Genomic DNA, 21,820 nt, shown 5'->3' with positions numbered 1-21,820 from the left:
TATCCAGCTGGAAGATTACTCAATTATGTTATACAGTATCCTAAATAAGGAAAAGCAGAATTTTAGGCCTGTAGGGAAGGGAAATATGGAACCCCTGAGATTTACAATGAAAAAATGTGCCTGGGGTACAAATTTATCTCAAAAAAAGTATATACTCTGAGGGTTAGGTAAGTAGTCAAGAGGAAGTAAGTTATAAAGAGAGTAATGGCAGGTTGATCAGTGTATCTCCACCTGGTATGAACAATTATTACAAGTTGAGTATCCCTAATCCAAAAATCTGAAATCTGAAACTTTTGAAGCATCAAAGGAATGCTCATTGGAGCATTTAGATTTTGCATTTTTGCATTAGGGATGCTGAACCAGTAAGTATTAATGGAAACATTCCAAAATCTGAAAAAACCCAAAATCTGAAACACTTCTGGACTAAGTATTTCAGATAAGGGATACTCAACCTGCACTCAATAAGGAAGAGAAAGGAGTGTATGTGTGAGAAGGAAGTTGGCAAATGGGGCTTGAAAAAGTTATTTCTGCCAGGAAGAACTGAAATGTTCTACATCATTAAAAGGGCTGTCAAGAAATCTAAAAGGGGGCCGGGCGCGGTGGCTCAAGCCTGTAATCCCAGCACTTTGGGAGGCTGAGATGGGTGGATCATGAGGTCAGGAGATCAAGACCATCCTGGCTAACACGGTGAAACCCCGTCTCTACTAAAAAAAATACAAAAAACTAGCCAGACGAGGTGGCGGGCGCCTGTAGTCCCAGCTACTCGGGAGGCTGAGGCAGGAGAATGGCGTGAACCCGGGAGGCAGAGCTTGCAGTGAGCTGAGATCCGGCCACTGCACTCCAGCCTGGGTGACAGAGCGAGACTCCGTCTCAAAAAAAAAAGAAATCTAAAAGGGGTAATTATAAGAAAAGCTGTCCATGAAAATAAACAGAACTATGCCTATAATTTTTAGTGAATTAGGTAAGATGGAAATAATCAAGCACAAAAGAGGTAACCAGGGACAGATACTAACACTTGGAGGCTTGCACAATAATTAGGTGAGATATACATATCCCAAACAGGCCTTCGTCACAAGGCAAGAAAGAATTTCTTAGAATTGTTTCATTTGTAAGGATAAAAATAATCTGTATTATGGTCAGGCGCAGCAGCTCACACCTGTAATCCCACCACTCTGGGAGGCCGAGGTGGGTGAATCACTTGAGGTCAGGAGTTCGAGACCTGCCTGGCCAACAGGGTGAAACCCTGTCTCTACGAAAAATTCAATCCTGTCTGGGCATAAGAGTGAGACTCCATCTCCATAAAAAAAATATATATATATTATATTCTGGAGTAAAGAATAGGAAAAACAACCACATGTACTTGTGGGATTTATATGGGATTTTTTTTTAATACACTTCTCTGTGATACTTGCAACATTTTCATCCTTGCATTTCTGATTTCCTTTCCTTTTTTTCTCCCATTCTCTCATAACCTTGATGGAGTCACTGAAAGCCAAGATACTCCTCAATCCTGCTTAAAGTCACTAAGATCTATAGAGATTACTGATCTCCAATGAGGCATTTTTTCCTAGATAATATGTAACTGCTGGACAGTAAAAATTAACATCATATTCAACAGGCAAGAAACCTGCAAAAATAATTTCCTATTAAACGGCAGGATAAAGCAAAAAGAAACTGACCTCTCTCCTACACAAGTACGGTAAAATCTGAACTGGTCACACTAACAAATATAGCACCTATACTCTGAATGATATAAATTTGGCTTTACAACAAAATATATCTTTCCAAAAATAAACATTTTTAAATAGGTTTTACGTAGGTAATATAAAATCAGTTTGCATTCATTTAGCATACATACTGCCAAATGGTTTAGATATCTGAGTATCTTTTGTGAAGTTTAGGACTTTTCCACATTTTTTGAAACTGGGTTGTCTTTTTCTTATTGATTTGTAAGCATTCTCACATATGTTCTGGATATGAGTCCTTTGTCAAATATAACAAGTATTATAAATATCTCTGTCCGGAACCCTGATTTTTGACTCTCTATCTTATGTTCTTTCTTTGATAACACATAGTATTTTCTATGGGTAGATAATTGTTGAGTCTCATAAAAATGTGCAACTTCTACATATTAAAATAAAATAATCAAAATAAAATAAGAAATGGCAAAGAAATATATTTACCACAAAAATGACTAGAAGAAACAGTCATGTTTTACTTATTTAAAAGACTTGACTCAAAATGAAAAGGGGCGGGGAATAAACAGCAAGGACCCAACAGTGTTCATCAATAGTTAAAAGACAGGCCATACATTTTACAGAAAAGAAAATAGAAATAATTCACAAGGGCAGAAAATGCTCAGTGTCACTGCTAATCAGGTTAACATAAAGTAAATAATTTTAAAGTAATTACTGATGCAGCCAAGAATTAGGTGAAACTGATACTTTGATATATTGACAACTCAGATATGCTGATAGTTATATAAGTGGATCAGCTTTATTTTTTAGTCAACTTGGCAAATTTAACAAGTTACAAAAATATCTGAGTCCATTGACCCAGTAAGTGACCCCACTTCTAAGAATCTATTCTAAAGGAAAAATATATTGAAACAGATCTATCAGTAAAGATTATATATGCATACACATATATATTATATATAACTCTTATAATGTGACCAATCTAAAGGTAGGAAAATGATTGAATTGTAGAATCGAAAGGAACAGCGTAGTAATTTAACCTAACAGTTTTGAAGCTATATAAACAACAAAAAATTTATGCCACATTATAAAAAGATAAAAAACTTTTTTGTCAAAATATGCATATAAAGTATAAAATACTGAAAAATATTAACAATTGTATAGGATGGAATGATTATGGGAAATTTTGTCTTCATTTTACAAAGTTTCTATAATGTTACTATATTACCTAATTTTAAAAATGTTTTTTTCAAAGGGACAAATTACAATTGTACGACTGTCACCTAAACAAATGACAACATTAAGGAAAGTTTTATGTTCCTGACTTACTAGATGGGATGAGCAGAAAAAAATAAAGAAAATGTAGAACATTGGGAACTTAAAATATCAATCATATATCTGTTTACATGAATTATAATAAAATCATGAAACATTTGAACAAATCAACTTTGTTCATAATTATTCAATTGTCCTGATTATTCAAAACATATCACAGTTTAGGACCAAATACACTTAAGTTACTGTGGTTTTAAATTTCCATGAGCAATACAGCCATACGGTAGATTAATGAGATGGATTCTTGGAAATCAGTGGTTCTCATTGGTAGCAGCACTGCCCCCTTGAGAGCCCTTTGTACGTTTATGGCGGCATTTTGGGGACTGAAGGTGCGGATGCTCTGCTAGCATTTAATGGGCAAGCGCCATGGATACGAGAGGTCCAGCAAAGGAGGGAATAGTCCCGTAGGACAAAGAATTGTCACATGTTCTGGATAATTTTCAAAGATTCCATTGAAAACATATCCAAGGCTGGAATCTAACATGTAAACAAAATGTATTTTTTCCACAGTGTTAATGTATTCTAAATACTCTAGAATGTAGCCGTACTATAAATCTATTTGTTTTGTTCAGAAATTTACTAAGAGTTGTTTGTCATTTTGGAAAATCACGTCAATGCCATTTTGGCATGTGCATCACCAATATCATATATCAATCAGCTTGTTCAGCTGTCACATTCACAGTGATTTTATGTGCCAGCATAAGCATTTTACTACCTCACTGTGACATCTAATGTAGTGTGCTCAAGTATTTACATATTTTAATACATTTTATTATAAATTGCTTCTTTTCAAATTATCCTTTATATTATAATCAAAACATGATTTTTTTGAAATTATGCAGATCAGTAACATTAACTATGATTTTCTTTCTTTTCTTTGGAGATACAGACTCTCTCTGTAGCCCAGGCTGGAGTACAGTGGCGAGATCACAGCTCACCACAGACTCCACTTCCCAGGCTCAACCAGTCCTCCCGCCTCAGACTCTCCAGTAGCTGCAACTACAAGAGTGCACCATCATACTTGGCTGATTTTTGTATTTTTTGTAGAGATGAGTTTTTGCCACATTGCCCAGGCTTGTCTTGAACCCCTGGGCTCAAGCGATCTGCCTACTGCAGCCTCCCAAAGTGCTGGGACTACAGGCATGAGCCACTGCACCCAGCAACTATGATTTTCACTTAAAGTGAGAAGGGAGAAAAAGAAAAAAAAAAAAAAAACTAAAAAGAAAAGTTAGCAGAAGGGGCAATACAAAATATTTATTATAAAAAGGTGGCAATGGATCTAATAAGATTGAAATCAATGGAAGAAAATACACATAAGATCAAGCAAGACAAAAATCAAAGGTGCTCTGATTTTCTTGTCAAGATAATTAGTAGTTTTAAATAATGAAAACAACAAAATCGTAGCATTTTCACTCTGTCTCACCTGACAGGGACCACACACACTCACCATAGTTTTTGACCCTTAGAGGAACTCAATTGTAATAAGATAACTACACTGACCAAGGGGAACATAGCTCCAGGTCAAGTCACTAATTTACTCAGTTCAACATTTATATATTAAAATCCTGGATGGCTGCAGTGACTCAAGCCTGTAATCCTAGCACTTTGGGAGGCCAAAAAGGGAAGATCACTTGAGGCCAGGAGTTTGAGACCAGCCTAGCTAACATGGTGAAACCCCACCCATCTCTACTAAAAAAACACAAAAATTAGCCTGGTGTGGTCCCAGCTACTTAGCTGGCTGAGGCAGGAGAATCCCTGAACCTGGGAGGCAGAGGTTGTAGTGAGCTGAGATTGCTCCACTGCACTCCAGCCTGGGCAACAGAGCAAGACTGTCTCAAAAACAAACAAAAATCCTCAGAGATAAAGTGCTAGATTTTTTTTTTAATCATTTAGTTTAACAACAAAAATATATTGCTTTTTTGGTGTGGCAAATAAGTTCTTTACTCCAATTAAAATGTATGTTAGTAATAAATCTATTATCCAAACCAGCTACTTTTGCTCAAAAGTACATGCCAAGAGAGCCATCTAGTGGTAACAGGAATTACTACCAATAACTACATGTTAAAGCTTAGAGTCTATTTTGTTTTGAATTTTTCTGTAATTTACAGCTTATAGAGTTGTTGTGAGGATTATGGCATCTACTGGACATGAAAGCTCTATAAAATCATAAAGTACCAGTTCCACGTGAGTGGTTACTAACACTCTTAAATAAGAGTATGAATTTTAAAAATGTTTATACCTATTATAAATATATTTAATAAGCCTCTACTCACATTAAAACTTTAAAATAAACTTTTTATATAATTGTCATGCTCAATAAGTACAATTATAAATCCAATATAAATCTCCTAAAGATTTTCTCCACTTTTTGTATTACACACACATCCTACACACACATCCAAAGTCTTTAAAATGTTCATACTCTTTGACTAGTAATTCTACTCATATAATCCCATCATAAGGGAACTTTTCAAAAATCTAAATACATTAATGCTAATGTTATTTAAAATAAGGAAAAAAACAACTACAAACAATGATTAAAGACATTAAGATATGTCAGGCCGGGCGCGGTGGCTCACGCCTGTAATCCCAGCACTTTGGGAGGCCAAGGCGGGTGGATTACGAAGACCAGGAGATCGAGACCATCCTGGCTAACATGGTGAAACCCTGTCTCTACTAAAAAAAATACAAAAAATTAGCCAGGTGTGGTGGCGGGCGCCTGTAGTCCTAGCTTCTTGGGAGGCTGAGGCAGGAGAATGGTGTGAACCCGAGAACCAGAGCTTGCAGTGACCCAAGATTGCGCCACAGCACTCCAGCCTGGGCGACAGAGCAAGACTCCATCTCAAAAAAAAAAAAAAAAGATATGTCATAATGGAATACTGTAGTGATTTATTTATTTTACATTATGAAAAATTTGTAATATACATAAAGTAGACAGTCGTATAATAAACTCCCACAAAGCCAACATTTAGTTTAAATATTATCAATTTTTGGCCGACTCATTTCCCACCTCCACCCACTGTTTTGAAGCAAGTGTTAGACATTATATCATATTATCTCTAAATATTTCAGTACAGATCTCTAAAAGATAAAAATATTTTAAAAATACTATATATATTCATTTGAAAATATTTACAAACAGTATGTAACAGTTTAAGAATCAGGACTCTAAGTTGTATATATACCATGATCTTAACAGAAAAACACTTGGGGTCGAGCGTGATGGCTCATGCCTGTAATCCTAGCACTTTGGGAGCCCAAGGCACGTGAATCACCTGAGGTCAGGAGTTCAAGACCAGCCTCGCCAACACAGTGAAACCCCGTCTCTACTAAAAATAATAATAATAAAAAAAAGAATTAGCTGGGTGTGGTGGCTAACGCCTGTAATCCCAGCCACTCAGGAGGCTGAGGCAGAAGAATCACTTGAACCCAGGAGGTGGAGGTTGCAGTGAGCCGAGATTGCCCCTTTGCACTCCAGCCTGGGCAACAAGAGCAAAACTCCATCTCAAAAGAAAAAAGAAAGAAACAATTTTAAAAAAACAAAAAACTTGGAGACAATACACCATGGTAATGAAAATTATGAATTTTCCCTTTTTTCTACTTTTTTCTAAGTTTTCATTTTTTATAGCAAGCATATATTACTAATGTAATATTAAAACTTTTATTAAAAAGCATTTTTTCAAAATTAGGTTACAGATAAGGTGATAAAGTCTTTAATGTACATTAGATATTGAAAGCATTTTTCATAGTAAAAGTATGTAAAATATGACTCCAAGTAAAATTTAGCATATTATCATGTGTACATGTATGAAAATATTCCAAATTTAGTTGCGTACAGTCTCATAAGAAAACAATTTCAATAATAACAAAAACAGTCCCTAGCATCTTGCTCTTTATCTGCATTGTCTCATTTTATCTGAAGTGCCTTAACAAGATCACTATTGTCTCCATTTTGCAGAGGAAGCAAGTGAAAAATAAAAAGATTTACCAAAGAACACTAGTTTTGATCTTAAAATCCAACTCATATTCTCAATTCTTCCTGTGTCCTAAGTTGGAGAACACTGGGAATCTGCTGGGATATAAAGGGCATGTCCTCCAACGATTTAAGTTTAGTGTCTCCCAGTGTAATTCCTTTGAACAGAAAAATCATCAATGAACTCTGGTATATTTGGATTTTTCCCCCACGCCCATTTTACTTAATGGAGTTTTTTTCCCCTTTATTTTTTTTTTAAAAAATGATATTTTCAAATATTATATCCATATATGTATCTCCCATATACCGCTTTTTCAGAAAACCACTAGATGACACATTCCACCAAAACCAAGAGTAAACCAGAAAGAATAATCAAGGCCTTCAGGAAATAAAGGATCCAACATAAACAGAATAGGAGAGAGTACCCAAAATGATGGTGAAGGGAGACCCCAAGACAACAACTGTGACACAGGCATAGAAAGCAAACCCAGATGGGAGCCAGAGAACACAGTTCCAGGAAGGAGGTCTCTAAGGAAAAGACAGGCTGGTAAGTCTCCCAAGAAGAGAATGAACGCCACTGGAGAGTTTGGGATTGGTTAATGACGGATATAAGAAAACTAAGAAAAGAAAAAACTAGACTATTTTTCAGAGGGAAGAAAAAAACTATACCATAAAGGTATACATGTCCCTTGTATAGTTTTTCCTTTACACACACACACACACATTTCCTTTGTGGTACAGACGTGGATTAGCTAAGAATAACAGTTCCTGGGGTGTAATGTAGAGCAAAATTTTCAGTGTAATCATATTGAAAAGATAAATGGTGAGGGAAAAACAGCTGAAGCCTCATCTTCGTAAGTAGAAAGTCAAAAGGTATCTGATGTGGAAAAAAAATCAAGAAATAGCATACATTTGTTATTTAGAAATACGAAGAGCTAAAAGATCCATAAAATGGAGACCTCTGGGAAAGAGGGTTCTGGGGTGGGAAGAAATAACACAACTGAGTATAGGATTTTCATCAGAAGGCTTATATTTTTTACTTTTTCAACTATGCGCACATATAATTTTTTCTTCCTTAAAAAAAGTTTTTTGGTTTTTTTTTTTTTTGAGACCGAGTCTCGCTCTGTCGCCCAGGCTGGAGTGCAGAGGCGCGATCTCGGCTCACTGCAAGCTCCGCCTCCCAGGTTCATGCCATTCTCCTGCCTCAGCCTCCTGAGTAGCTGGGACTACAGGCGCCCGCCACCTCGCCCGGCTAATTTTTTTGTATTTTTAGTAGAGACGGGGTTTCACCGTGTTAGCCACAATGGTCTCGATCTCCTGACCTCATGATCCGCCAGCCTCGGCCTCCCAAAATTCTGGGACTACAGGCATGAGCCACAGTGCCCTGCCAAAAAAGTTTTTATTTTTGTAGATTCAGGGTGTGTACGAGTGCAGTTTGTTACATGTATATATTGCATAGTGGTGAAGTCTGGCCTTTTAATGTGCCCATCACCTGAATAGTGAACACTGTACCCAACAGGGAATTTTTCAACCCTTGCCCTTCTCCCACCCTCCCTTAATTATTACCCACTGTATATCCATGTATAACCACTGTTCAGTTCCCACTTATAAGTCAGAACTCTGCACATATACTTTCATAAAAATAAAATTACAGGGCTGGGCACGGTGGCTCACGCCTATAATCCCAGCACTTTGGGAGGCTGAGGCGGGCAAATCACAAGGTCAGGAATTCGAGACCAGCCTGGCCAACATGGTGAAACCCCATCTCTACTAAAACTACAAAAAATTAGCTGGGCGTAGTGGCAGCCGCCTGTAATCCCAGCTACTTGGGAAGCTGAGGCAGGAGAATTGTTTTGAACCCAGGAGGCAGAGGTTGCAGTGAGCCAAGATCACACCACTGCACTCCAGCCCAGGTGACACAGTGAGACGCCATCTCAAAAATAAATAAATAAATAAAATCACAATAAACAAACACGTTTACTGTACATAAGAGTTATACAGTTTAAAGTCATCTCAACACATCCTTGTGTTCTCAGAAGTAACCACTATCCAAATGTTTAGTGCGCATTCTTCCAGATCTTTTCTATGCGTATAGAAACACATACACACAATGCTTACTTCTTTTTAAACAAAAACACACAAAGGGGTCAGGAGGGTGGGTAAAAATAAAAAATTAAAATTCAAAAACACACAAAAAGGGATCATACTATATTGTTTGGCAACTTGCTTTTTTCCCCATTCACAAGCAATCTTCTTTTTTTCACTTTATTTTTTTGAGATGGAGTTTCACTCTTGTTGCCCAGGCTAGAATGGAATAGCGCAATCTTGGCTCACTGCAACCTCTGCCTCCCTGGTTCAAGCAATTCTCCTGCCTCAGCCTCCCAAGCAGCTGGGATTACAGGCATGTACCACCAGGCCCAGCTAATTTTTGCATTTTTAGTAGAGATGGGGTTTCAACATTTTGGTCAGGTTGGTCTCAAACTCCTGACCTCAAGTGATCCATCTGCCTTGGCCTCCCAAAGTGCTGGGATTATAGGCGTGAGCCACCACTCCTGGCCAATCCTCTTGTTTTATCAGTGAAATCTTCCTGTGTCAGTACACATAGTCTTTTTATTGGCTGCACAGTACTATGGAGTGTGACAGGCTGAATAATGCTCCCCCAAAGATGTCTAGATCCTAATTCTCAGATCCTGTGAATATGCTACCTTACATGGCAAAAGGAACTCTACAGAAATTATTAAATTAAGGATCCTAACTAGGGTGGTTATCCTGGATTATCCAAGTATGATGTAATCACAAGAGTTCTTGTAAGAGGGAGACAGGAGGATCAGAATAGGAGATGTGACACTGGGAGCAAAAGGTCATAGTCAGGGAGAAGGAAGCAGAGATCAGAGAAAGGATGAGAGAGATGTGAAGATACTATGCTGTTGGCCTTAAAGATGGAGGAAGGGGCCACAGGTCAAGAAATGCATGCATTCTTTAGAAGCTAGAAAAGGAAAGAAAACAGATTCTCTCCTAAAGCTTCCAGAAGGAACAGTCCTGCCGAAATCCTAATTTTAGGTCTTCAGACTTCCAGAATTATAAAATAATAAATTTGTGTTGTTTTAAGGCACTAAGGTTGTGGCAATTTGTTATAGCAAATAGGAAATTATTACACTATAGGAACAGGAAACAAATATACAGTATATTATTTATATGATCCTATTTTAATTTTTCATCTTTCCAAATAGTGCTGCAATACACACGAGTTAGCACTGTTCTAGAAATTATTGTGAGAAGCAGGATTGCTAGACTTGCTTAAAATCACATTTTAATTGTGATTAGACACTGCCAAATTATCTACCAAAAAATTGTAGCAACTTATACTCCCACTATCAGTGTACAAGAATAACTGTTTCTCCACAAGGCCTCCACTCCCCACAGCCAGAACCTTGATCTCAGAGCCAGATCTTCCTAAAGTCAAGAACAGTTCCAATGAAATCATACTCACAAAGTTGATAAAAAAAAACTTCCTTCTAAGATAACTTTCTTTCAGTAACCATAATCTGAGGACATCCCACTACCACACAAGGAGAGAAAAAGACTTAAGAAGTAAAAGATGCGGCAACCGTTTTATCACTTTTAAAGTCTGCATTAAAAGGGCATTCTGTAGTCCCAGCTACTCGGGAAGCTGGGGCAGCAGAATCACTTGAACCCAGGAGGCAGAGGTTGCAGCGAGTCAAGATCACGCCACTGTATTCCAGCCTGGGCAATAGAGCAAGACTCCATCCCAGAAAAAAAAAAAAAAAGTTCAATAAATATTAATCCATTGAATGAACAATATTTAGCACACAGTAGAAACTCCAGAAATACTTGGAATAACCAAAAACATCATAACGTTTGACTTTTTTTTAATGTAATCTAAATTTCACAAACCCTAGAAAATATCATAACAGAATGCTTACTGAATACTTACGTCAACCTTGTTGTAACAAAATTTCTTATAACTAAACAAGGCTGGAACTTGCCTGAATATTATCTTTTTATTGGCAGCAACTCAAATTGACAGATGTGACCAAAAAAAAAAAAAAAAATCTGAGGTCAATCCTGTTTTTTAGTCAAAAGAGAAAATTGTGAATATAATAAATGTAGATACTGGCTTCGTCTGGGACCCTCAGAATTACTCTTGGACCTGCCAAGTTAGCATAGAAAAATCTAGGCAGGAAGCCAGAACTTGTCTAATAACTAGCAATAATATTACAAAGCAAAATCAGCTCAAGACCACCCTCAATGACAGTAGATCAAATCAGTACACCAAACTGAGTTCAAAGGTTTCAGATGGGTATATTCTAAAATTGAGGTGCCCAGGCTGGGCGCAGTGACTCATGCCTGTAATCTCAGCACTTTGGGAGGCCAAGGCCAGAGGATAACTTGAGGTCAGGAGTTTGAGAACACCCTGACCAACATGTTGAAAAATACAAAGAAAAAAAAATTAGCCAGGTGTGGTGGTGCACGCCTGTAGTCCCAGCTACTCAGGAGGCTGAGGCAGGAGAATCACCTGAATCAAGGAGGCGGAGGTTGCAGTGACCCAAGATTGCGCCACTTTACTCCAGCTTGGGCGACTGAGCAAGACTCCATCTCAAAAAAATAAAAAAGAACTGAGGTGTCCAATACAGTAACCACTAGTTATACAAGGATACTGGGCATTGAAATGTGGCTAGTCCAAATTGAGATGTGCTATAAATATACCAGATTTTGAAGACTTGCTAGCAAGAAAATATGTAAAATATCTCATTAATAACTTTTATACTGATTACTTGATGAAACAGTATTTTGGAAGGGCCAAGCGCAGTGGTTCACACCTGTAATTCCAACACTTTGAGAGGCTGAGGTGGGTGGATTCCTTGAGGCCAGGAGTTCAAGACCAGCCTGGGCAACATGGCAAAACCTGGTCTCTACAAAAAACACAAAAAAATCAGCCAAGCATGGTGGCACATGCCTGTAGTCCCAACTACTTGGGAGGCTGACGTGACAGAATAACCTGAACCTAGGAAGTCAAGGCTGCAGTGAGCCGTGATCACACTACTGTACTCCTGTCTGGGCAACAGGAGTGAGACCCTGTCTCCAAAAATAATAATAATAATATTCTAGATATAAGGGATTAAACGCTATTACGAAAATTAATTTTGCTGGGCACAGTGGCGTGCACCTGCAGTACCAGCTACTTGAGAGGCTAAGGCAGGAAGGTCACTTGAACCTAGGAGTTCGAGACTGTACTGAACAGTGGCTACTAGAAATTTTTAAATTAAATCTGTAGCTGCAGGCACCACTGCAGAGGAATGGGAAGTTGCTACCCTAGGATCAGGCCCATGGGGGAAATGGGAAATCTTGGTACTGCAGTACCTGCTGGCCCATCATTTTTAGGAGCCATGACAATAAAACCAATCATAATTAATAGAATGCACTACTCTCACTACAGGCTCCAGAAGACAACAGATGCCCTTTTTTAATCCCTGCCTAAGGGAAAGAAAAAAAAAAACACGTGCAGAGGCAAGAAGTGGCCAAGGACCCAGAGTGAGGCAGGGAGAGGTCATTCACCCTTTCTATGCCTCAGTTTACACATCTGTAAACTGAGGGTAATAGCGCAACCTCTCTCACAGGGTTGTTCTGAGGATTAGAGGCAATTAGCCAGGCACATTTGCTCCCAGTATTTGGAGAGGCTGAGGCAGGAGCATCCCTTGAGCCCAGGAGTTCAAGACCAGCCTGAGAAACACAGAGAGAGACATCATCCCTCCCTAAAATAAAATTTAAAAAAATAGCTGTATATAGTGGTGTCTCCCTGTAGTCCCAGCTACAGCTACTCAGGAGGCTGGGGGTTGGGGGGAGGGATCACTTAAGCCCAGAGGTTTGAGGCTTCAGTAAGCCACGACTGTGCCACTGCACTCCAGCCTGGGCAAGAGTCAGATCCTGTCATTCATTCATTCATTCATTCATTAATAAAATTTAAAATTTAATTTTAAAAAAATGGCTGGGTGTGGTGCTCATGCCTGTAATCCTAGCACTTTGGGAAGCCAAGATGGGTGGATTGCTTGAGCCCTGGAGTTTGAGACCTGCCTGGGCAACATGGCAAAACTCTTGTCACCACAAAAAATACATAAAAATTAGCGGGGCGGGTGGCTCACACCTGTGGTCCTAGCTACCCAGAAGGTTGAGATGGGAGGATCACCTGAGCCCAGGGAGGTCAAGGCTGCAGTAAGCTGTGATTGCACCACTGCACTCCAGTCTAGACAACAGAATGAGACCTCATCTCAAAAAAAAATTTTTTTAATGAGTTCATTGACGGCAAGCACCAGGCCAACAGTAAGTGCTCAATAAATCTTAGTTACTGCTGTCTCCCACTGTTAATGACCTGCATTCGGTGAGTGCTGTGTGCCCAAGCGCCATCTCCCTACACACAGTCCTAGCAGTAGGGGCTGTACTGCCTATACTCACATTACAGATGGGAAAACCAAGGTTTGGAAAAGTCACCTGACCAAGGTCACAAAGCTAGTAGGTGAGACATTCAGCCTCAAAAGTGGGCCCCCCTGGCTTTGAAGCTCCTCCAGTGATCCACTGCCCTGACTGCTCCCAATGTCTCCGTGGGTCTTTTTTTTGGTTTGTTTGTTTGTTGTTTGTTTGTTTGTTTGTTTTTTGGAGACAGAGTCTCACTCTGTCGCCCAGGCTGGAGTGCAGTGGCGCGATCTCAGCTCACTGCAACCTGCGCCTCCCGGGTTCAAGCAATTCCCCTGCCTCAGCCTCCCAAATAGCTGGGATTACAGGAGCATGCCACCATGCCCGGTTAATTTTTTTGTACTTTTAGTAGAGACGGGGTTTTACCATGTTGGCCAGATTGGTCTCAAACTCCTGACTTCAGGCACTCCACCCGCCTCGGCCTCGCAAAGTGCTAGGATTATAGGTGTGAGTCACCCCGCCTGGTCTCCATGGCTCTTTTTATGGGCACAAGTTAAGGTTATAGTACTAGCTGTTTAGAAAATAGTTAAAGGAGGTTAGCTAGACCCAAGAATCTCTGGCTCCTTGGGGAAACTGTGGGATTATGAATAGGCGGTTTCTTGTCTCCACTTTTTAGAGGGCCGGCTCCACTAGACGTGTAGCTCCCTGAAAACACCATGCCCAAGGAAGGTGTTCAGTAATGGGTGTTCCTTTCTGACTCTAAATGTCAGGTCCTAAGTAAATTTTGTAATTTACAAAAGGTGAAGTCCCTAAAGGATCAAATGTGCTTTGAGGGTGTCAGGATGAAGCTGTTTCCATGAGGAAGACGGACAAGTGTACCCCATGGTAAGTGGGACTAGATCAAGACTTAGCCTCCAATAGTCAGTAACTACAAACTGGACAAATAATATTTTGAGGGCACTAAGGCAATATGATGCTATGTCAAAAAAAAAAAAAGGCACGGTTAAAAGCCAGAAGTTGAGACCCCACCTCTGCCACAGATCAGCTGTGTGACCCAGGTGCAAATCTCATCACTCCCTGTCTGGTTCTGTTTCTGTGGATGTAGAATAGAGCAATCAATGGCAAAATAATAATAATAATAATAATAATAATATGTGGCTCACTATATTTCTACTGGAGAGAGCTGTTCTAGAATCATTGGTCAAACTTCTTTTTTTTCTTTTTGAGACCGACTCTCCCTCTGTCACCCAGGCTGGAGTGCAGTGGCGCAATCTCCGCTCACTGCAAGCTCCGTCTCCTGGGTTCATGCCATTCTCCTGCCTAAGCCCCCTGAGTAGCTGGGACTACAGGTGCCCGCCACCACGCATGGCTAATTTTTTGTATTTTTAGTAAAGACGGGGTTTCACCCTGTTAGCCAGGATGGTCTCGACCTCCTGCCCTCGTGATCCGCCCACCTCAGCCTCCCAAAGTGCTGGGATTACAGGCGTGAGCCACCACACCCGGCCTGGCCAAACTTCTTGAAGTCACTAACTTCAGAATATGCAAGAAGTCACAATGTTTAAAATAAGATATAAGGGTTTTGGGGTTTTTTTTTGTTTTTTTTTTTGTTTTTTTAAGATGGAGTCTGGCTCTGTTGCCCAGGCTAGAGTACAATGGCATGATTTCAGCTCACTGCAATCTCTGCCTCCCGGTCTCAAGCGATACTTCTGCCTCAGTCGCTCAAGTAGCTGGGATTATAGGCGCCCACTACCACGCCCAGCTAATTCTGTATTTTTAGTAGAGACAGGGTTTCACCATGTTGGCCAGGCTAGTCTCAAACTCCTGATGTCAGATGATCCAATCACCTCGGCCTCCCAAAGTGCCAAAAGGAATGAGCCACCATGCCCAGCCAAGGGGATTCTTTTAGAAAAATTTCATCTAGGCCAGACATGGTGGTTCATGCCCGTAATCCCAGCATTTTGGGAAGCCAAGGTGGGAAGATTGCTCAAGCCCAGGAGTTTGAGACCAGACTGAGCAACATGGTGAAATCCTAATCTCTCCAAAAATTTTTAAAAATTCGCCAAGAACCGGGCATGGTGGCTCACGCCTGTAATCCCAGCACTTTGTGAGGCTGAGGTGGGTGGATTACCTGAGGTCAGAAGTTTGAGACTAGCCTGGCCAACATGGTGAAACCCCCATCTCTACTAAACAATAAAAAAAAAAATTGGCTGGGCATGGTGGCATGCGCCTGTAATCCCAGCTGCTGGGGAGGCTGAGGCAGGAGAATCACTGGAACCTGGAAGGTACAGGTTGCAGTGAGCTGAGATTGCGCCACTGCACTCCAGCCTGGGCAACAGAGCGAGACTCCATCTCAAAAAAAAATGAAAAACAAAAATTAGCTAGGGTTGGTGGCATGCTCCTGTGGTCCAGCTACTCAGGAGGCTGAGGTGGGAGGACTGCTTGAGCCTGGGAGGTCAAGGCTGCACTGATCACACTCCTGCATGCCAGCCTGGGCAACAGAGCAAGACCCTGTCTTTAAAAAAAATAATAGGCCGGGCGCGGTGGCTCAAGCCTGTAATCCCAGCACTTTGGGAGGCCGAGACGGGCGGATCACGAGGTCAGGAGATCGAGACCATCCTGGCTAACACGGTGAAACCCCGTCTCTACTAAAAAAAAACTACAAAAATCTAGCCGGGCGAGGTGGCGGCGCCTGTAGTCCCAGCTGCTCGGGAGGCTGAGGCAGGAGAATGGCGTGAACCCGGGAGGCGGAGCTTGCAGTGAGCTGAGATCCGGCCACAGCACTCCAGCCTGGGTGACAGAGCGAGACTCCGTCTCAAAAAAAAAAAAAAAAAAAAAAAATAATAAAAACTGCACATGATGAACTGCCCGTTATGGTGCTGAATACGCTTTCCTTCTAAAAACCATAGGAGGAGACAGCCTTTATCCTTGGAAGATTTCACAAATTCATTTGACAAGGAAGGAGCCCATAGATTCTACTAAATCCTCCTCATCTTTGCCACTGACTGTGCCTTTGCCCAATTCAACTATCAGTTGCTTTTAAATCACATGAATGTATCCCAGGAAAAAAACAGAGGCTTCAAAAGAGTGCAAGTAGAAGATAAAGAAAAGGCTAGAACTCTACTGGAATTAGCCAAAAGATGCCTTTGACTTAATCAAGGAAGTATAACTTACCTGCTTCCTACAAAGTTAAGCCAATAAACTGCTGGTTCTTGTAAGTCACAAAAATGAACCATCAATATTCTCCTCAACAAAAAAAAGAATGCATACATTCTGATCCTTTCTTCTCGGGAGTTCTCATATCCATCCCCTCCTCTCTACTACCTCTGGTCTTACACACTCATTGCCTCATACCTTAAACATCACAATGGTCTCTCAGCTGACCTAACTCAATTTCTCCATCCTGCTGCCAGGCAATCCCCCTAAAATACGATTGTATTCAATCAAACATTTCTATATTTGAACCTCTACACAGTACCTGCCCTTAAAGAATTCACCATCTAGTAGGGAAGACGTATGTCTCATGATTCCCTTGTCCAAAATCCCCACCAATACAATCATTCTGAAGAACAACTTATGAACATCTAGTAGAGTTTAAGATGTGCTGACCAGGCGTGGTGGCGCACACCTGTAATCCTAGCACTTTGGGAGGCTGAGGTGGGCAGATTAACTGAGATCAGAAGTTCAAGACTAGCCTGACCAACATGGAGAAACCCTGTCTCTACCAAAAATACAAAATTAGCTGGGCGTGGTGGTGCACGCCTGTAATCCCAGCTACTAGGAGGGCTGAGGCAGGAGAATCGCTTGAACCTGGGAGGCAGAGGTTGCAGTGAGCTGAGATCATGCTATTGCACTCCAGCCTGGGCAACAAGAGCGAAACTCCATCTTAAAAAAAAAAAAAGCTGTGCCTACTCTTTGACCTAGGGACTCCACTGCTAGCTACCCTATATTGGTATACTCTTAAACACATAAACAAGGAAAGGAATGTTTATAAAAACATTATTGTAACAGGAAAAAAAAAAAAGAAACTCCAAAAAACCTAAGTATCTGTAAACAAAAAAATTACATTTTCATTATAAAAATTTTCAAATATAGAAAATATACATGCGTATATATAATATGTACTGTATATGCGTGCTTGTGTGTTTGATTATACACACACCTCTATACCCATCACTGACATTCTAAATTAAAAGCTGGTCATCTTGCTTCATCCTACTCCTTTCTTTAAAAAAAAATAAAAAATAAAAAGGGACTTTACAGTTTACACATGTTGTATTTGGTTACTCTATCTCGAAATCAAGTTTATTCTAGGACACTTTCCCTTTCTCCCATCTACCTCTCCCGTTTTTCTCCCTCATGACATTGATTTGTTGAAGAGAATGATCGGTTCATCTGTACCTCATACTGAGTTTTTTAAATTTCTTCCTCAAGATAGCATGTAATTTCTTGATCTTCCATATGCCTTACAAACTAAGTCTCTGAAGTTAATTAAAATTCAGATTTAAAATTTTAGACAAAAAATTTCAATAGCAACATGCTTGATATTGAAGCACATCAGGAAGCACATCTTTTTTGGCTCACTTTTAATGATACTAAGAATAATAGCTAGGTTAGTGACAGTCTAATCCTTCCAATGTAAAGTTATATTCTTTTAGCCTGAGGCCAACTAGTAATCTAGTTACCTGTGGAATCGTACTTTGGCTCCATGGGAATATCCAATTCCCAATCAAACATTTTTGTCTAACAGTTTTAGCACCCATTAATGATCCTGGCCCAAAGTAATTATTCATAACAGGTTGTAACAAATTGTCACTTTCAAATTCTTTAATTCCTTCTACATGATTTGGCATTCCTCACTAAATATAAAATGGTTCCCACTCAAAAGGCAGTTCAAATATATAATTTTTTCATTACCAATTTTCACAGTAAAGAATAATAGCCACCTAGCCACCTCCATTTGTTCTATTTATTGTTATATAATCATTTTCTCAATAAATTATTCTCCTTATTTCTTCTGATGTTCAAATTGTCCCAGTTTTGGCCAAGGAGAGCCTTTTCAATTTGGCTTTTCCATCTTTGAAAGCTTTCTTGGTTTTGGCACAAGCTGTTCCAGGTTCATTATGTATGTCCCCTGCCCCAGACCCAGAATCAGTCATTTCTTCAAGGAGTCCTGGATTATTTCAAGTACAAGTATTTAAAGACCAAAATTAGGGTATTAGAAGAGCTCACATCTACCAAGGTGACAAAGTGTTTCTAAGTCCTCTCAGTGGACAGAGCTAAGGAACAAATTTATATGGATTAAGAAATGTGTATTATAAATGATGAATTCATATTGACATTTATAATTCAGGTTCAAAATTACAGGTTTTGTGCTTAGCTTCTTTGATTTTATACATGTATCTCTACTGATTACTAATACATTCACATAAAGACTTACTGGCTTTATCCTATAATACATATCATGTGGTGTCAAAATTAAAATACCAATATTACAACTAGCAATAAAATGAATAAAGGTGGGTTTTTTTTTTTTGCAGTTCTTTTTATCCTTAGTATATATGCCATTTAGTATTAAGCTCCAAAGTCACCTGAAATAGTTTTTCTCCATGTATTTAAGTAACTATTTTGATATACACATGGATGCAATTGTTCAAGTGTGTCTTCAATTTTAAGGATTAAAAAATTTTTGATTTTACTATAATTTTTGAATGTGTATTTACTAATTCAAAAATCAAAACTAAATAATAAAAAGACACATTCAGAAATCACATTTCCATCCCTACTTCATGTATTTCCCACACCCTCTACCATAGGGTAACAATGTTATTAGTTTCTAATTTGTCTTTTCAGTGTTTCTCTTTGCAACATAAACAAATTTGCATATTCTCATATTCTTATTCTCCACACTTCCACTCTACCTTTTTTTTTTTTTTTTCCTCAAGGCAGGATATCATTCTGTCACCCAGGCTGGAATGCAGTGGCGTGATCATGGCTCACTGCAGCCTCGACTTCTCAGATGCAGGTGATCCTCCCACCTCAGCCTCCCAAGTAGCTGGGACTACAGGCACGCATCACCACACCCGACTAATTCTAATTTTTGGAGAGATGAGGTTTTGACATGTTGCCCAGGCTGGTCTCAAACTCCGGGGCTCAAGCAATCCTCCTGCCTCAGCCTCCCAAACTGCCGGGATTACAGGCATGAATCACCATGCCCAGCCACCATTCCCTACTTCTCACACCAAAGGAACATACTAAACACATTGTTCTGTACTTTGCTTTTTTTCTCCATTTAATATGTATCCTGGAAAATACCGCACAGAGATTTTTCTCATTCTGTTTTACAAGTGCATAGTACTCGGCTATGTGAAAACACCATCACAAACTTTTTTTGTTTTGTTTTTTTTTTTTGAGGCAGAGTCTCGCTCTGTCGCCCAGGCTGGAGTACAGTGGCGCGATCTCAGCTCACTGCAAGCTCCGCCGCCCAGGTTCACGCCATTCTCCTGCCTCAGCCTCCCGAGTAGCTGGGACTACAGGCGCCTGCCACCGCGCCCGGCTAATTTTTGTATTTTTAGTAGAGATGGGGTTTCACCATCTTGGCCAGGATGGTCTCGATCTCCTGACCTCGTGATCCGCCCACATCGGCCTCCCAAAGTGCTGGGATTACAAGCGTGAGCCACTGCGCCCGGCCCATCACAAACTTTTTAATTAAAAAAAAAAAAAAAAACTAGTTATCTCTTACTCTAGCAATCACAAGATCTTACCTTGCAATTTGAGTCCCTGTCAACTGCCTCACACATTTACTTCATCCATTTTTCTCTTAATATAGGGCCCTGACAGTCATCTGATTTTAAACAATTCTCCTTCCTCATCCCATACACACTTACCTTATTCCAGACCCAATGTCTCCCCTCATGCGATTTTTCAACTTTAGAACGGTTACATCCTTTCTCTCCAAAGTCTATACTTCAATCAAAGCCCATTTTTAAATGATCTTTTCTCCAACAAAACTTTCTGAGTTCTTAAATTTTCTCAGCAATTTATAGCATAATCTATATGTTTCTCCTTCATTCAACAAACAAATGTTTACTGAGCATATGAAGAGCAAGGAGCTTATGTTCTGGGATAAGAACTTCACAATAAAGAAGTAAAATAGTAGTAGTAGTGGTGGTTGTGGCAGTGATAAATGGAATGAAGAAAAAGTAAGGCAGAGCAAGAAACAGAGTACTAGATTAGGGATAGGGAATTGCCATTTTGGAGAAAGTGATTACAAAAGGCCTCTCTGAGGAGGTGACAACTGAGTAGAAACAGGAATGAAAGGGAAAAGCAAACCAAGGGAGGATCCAAAGGAAGCATCATGATGCACAAGTCATTTTCTTGGTTGCTTAGCATCAAAACACCTTCTTGCCCTTGGGGAATTCCCTTCCATATGCATCTTGAAAGAAGGCAGAAACCTCTGTCTACTACCGAGTACTGCCTTCCTTGCTTCCCATATGGCAAGGGTACCGTCGTATGACCTCCACTCCACAAGAGAAGCATCTGTGCTGGACCTTAATGTGGAAGATAGTGCATTAAAAAAGCAGAGAGTGTGTAGAACCCTTTGTGGCAAACATGGCAGCAGATTCCAATGACAGTAGTGGTAGCAGCTTCTTCCTGTGATAAATTCCTTTACTGTTAAATTAACCAGAGATTATTTGACTGCTTAGAACTAAGAATTCTGGCTGACCCTGGTGATCCAGGGAAATGGAACAGCAAATGTAAGGGCCCTGAGCTACAGTGAAGAAGTATAACAGCAAATGCAATCATAGAAATACGAATGGGCTGGATCACATAGAGCCTTACAGGCACTAGTAAAGAGTAAATTTTATTGAGATTACTACCGAGTTGTCAGAAAGTTTTAAACAGGAGAGTGTTGTGATGTGATTTACATTGCTAAGAGACTACTCTTGTTATCATATGGTTAATACATAGTGGAAAGCAAGAACTGAAGCAAGCGTACTAGTTAGAAAATTATTCCAGGCAAGAGCTGCTGGCACCTCAGGCCTGGATGATATCTGTGTGGTTATTAGACAATTTACCTTTAATTACTATATATTTAAGTTAAATCTAACATCATATTTTGTGCCTTCCATTTGTCCCCTGTTCAGTTTTCAGTTGTTTTGCTTTGAAATAGAGTCTTGCTCTGTCCCCCAGGCTAGAGTGTAGTGGCATGATCTTGGCTCACTGCAACCTCCACGTCCTGGGTTCAAGCGATTCTCTTGCCTCAGCCTCCCAAGTAGCTGGGATTACAGGCATGCACCACCATGCTCGGCTAATTTTTGTATTTTTAGTAGAGACGGGGTTTCACCATGTTGATCATGCTGGTCTCGAACTCCTGACCTCAAGCAAT

The 21,820-nt window shown here is 39.9% G+C and overlaps 1 protein-coding gene across 9 annotated transcripts in view; it reads right to left on the bottom strand.

The window, feature by feature from the left end:
• Positions 1-21,820, bottom strand: part of GABPB1 (GA binding protein transcription factor subunit beta 1) — an 81,556-nt gene that overhangs the window by 36,269 nt on the left and 23,467 nt on the right. The window contains exon 1 of one of the 9 annotated variants that reach the window (XM_033190137.1): positions 16,606-16,747. The exons of 7 other annotated variants lie outside the window; for them this stretch is intronic. The gene's annotated coding sequence lies outside the window, so the exon portion shown is untranslated. Of the gene's footprint in view, positions 1-14,463; positions 14,488-16,605; positions 16,748-21,820 lie in introns of those variants that run through there. One more of the 9 variants, XM_033190138.1, reaches the window with a different exon arrangement.

Source organism: Trachypithecus francoisi, unplaced genomic scaffold (genome assembly GCF_009764315.1).
Source record: "Trachypithecus francoisi isolate TF-2019V2 unplaced genomic scaffold, Tfra_2.0 Lachesis_group3, whole genome shotgun sequence".
Lineage (NCBI taxonomy): Eukaryota > Metazoa > Chordata > Mammalia > Primates > Cercopithecidae > Trachypithecus > Trachypithecus francoisi.
The sequence above is the reverse complement of the archived record's forward strand: the minus strand, read 5'-3'. Positions and strand labels throughout refer to the sequence as shown.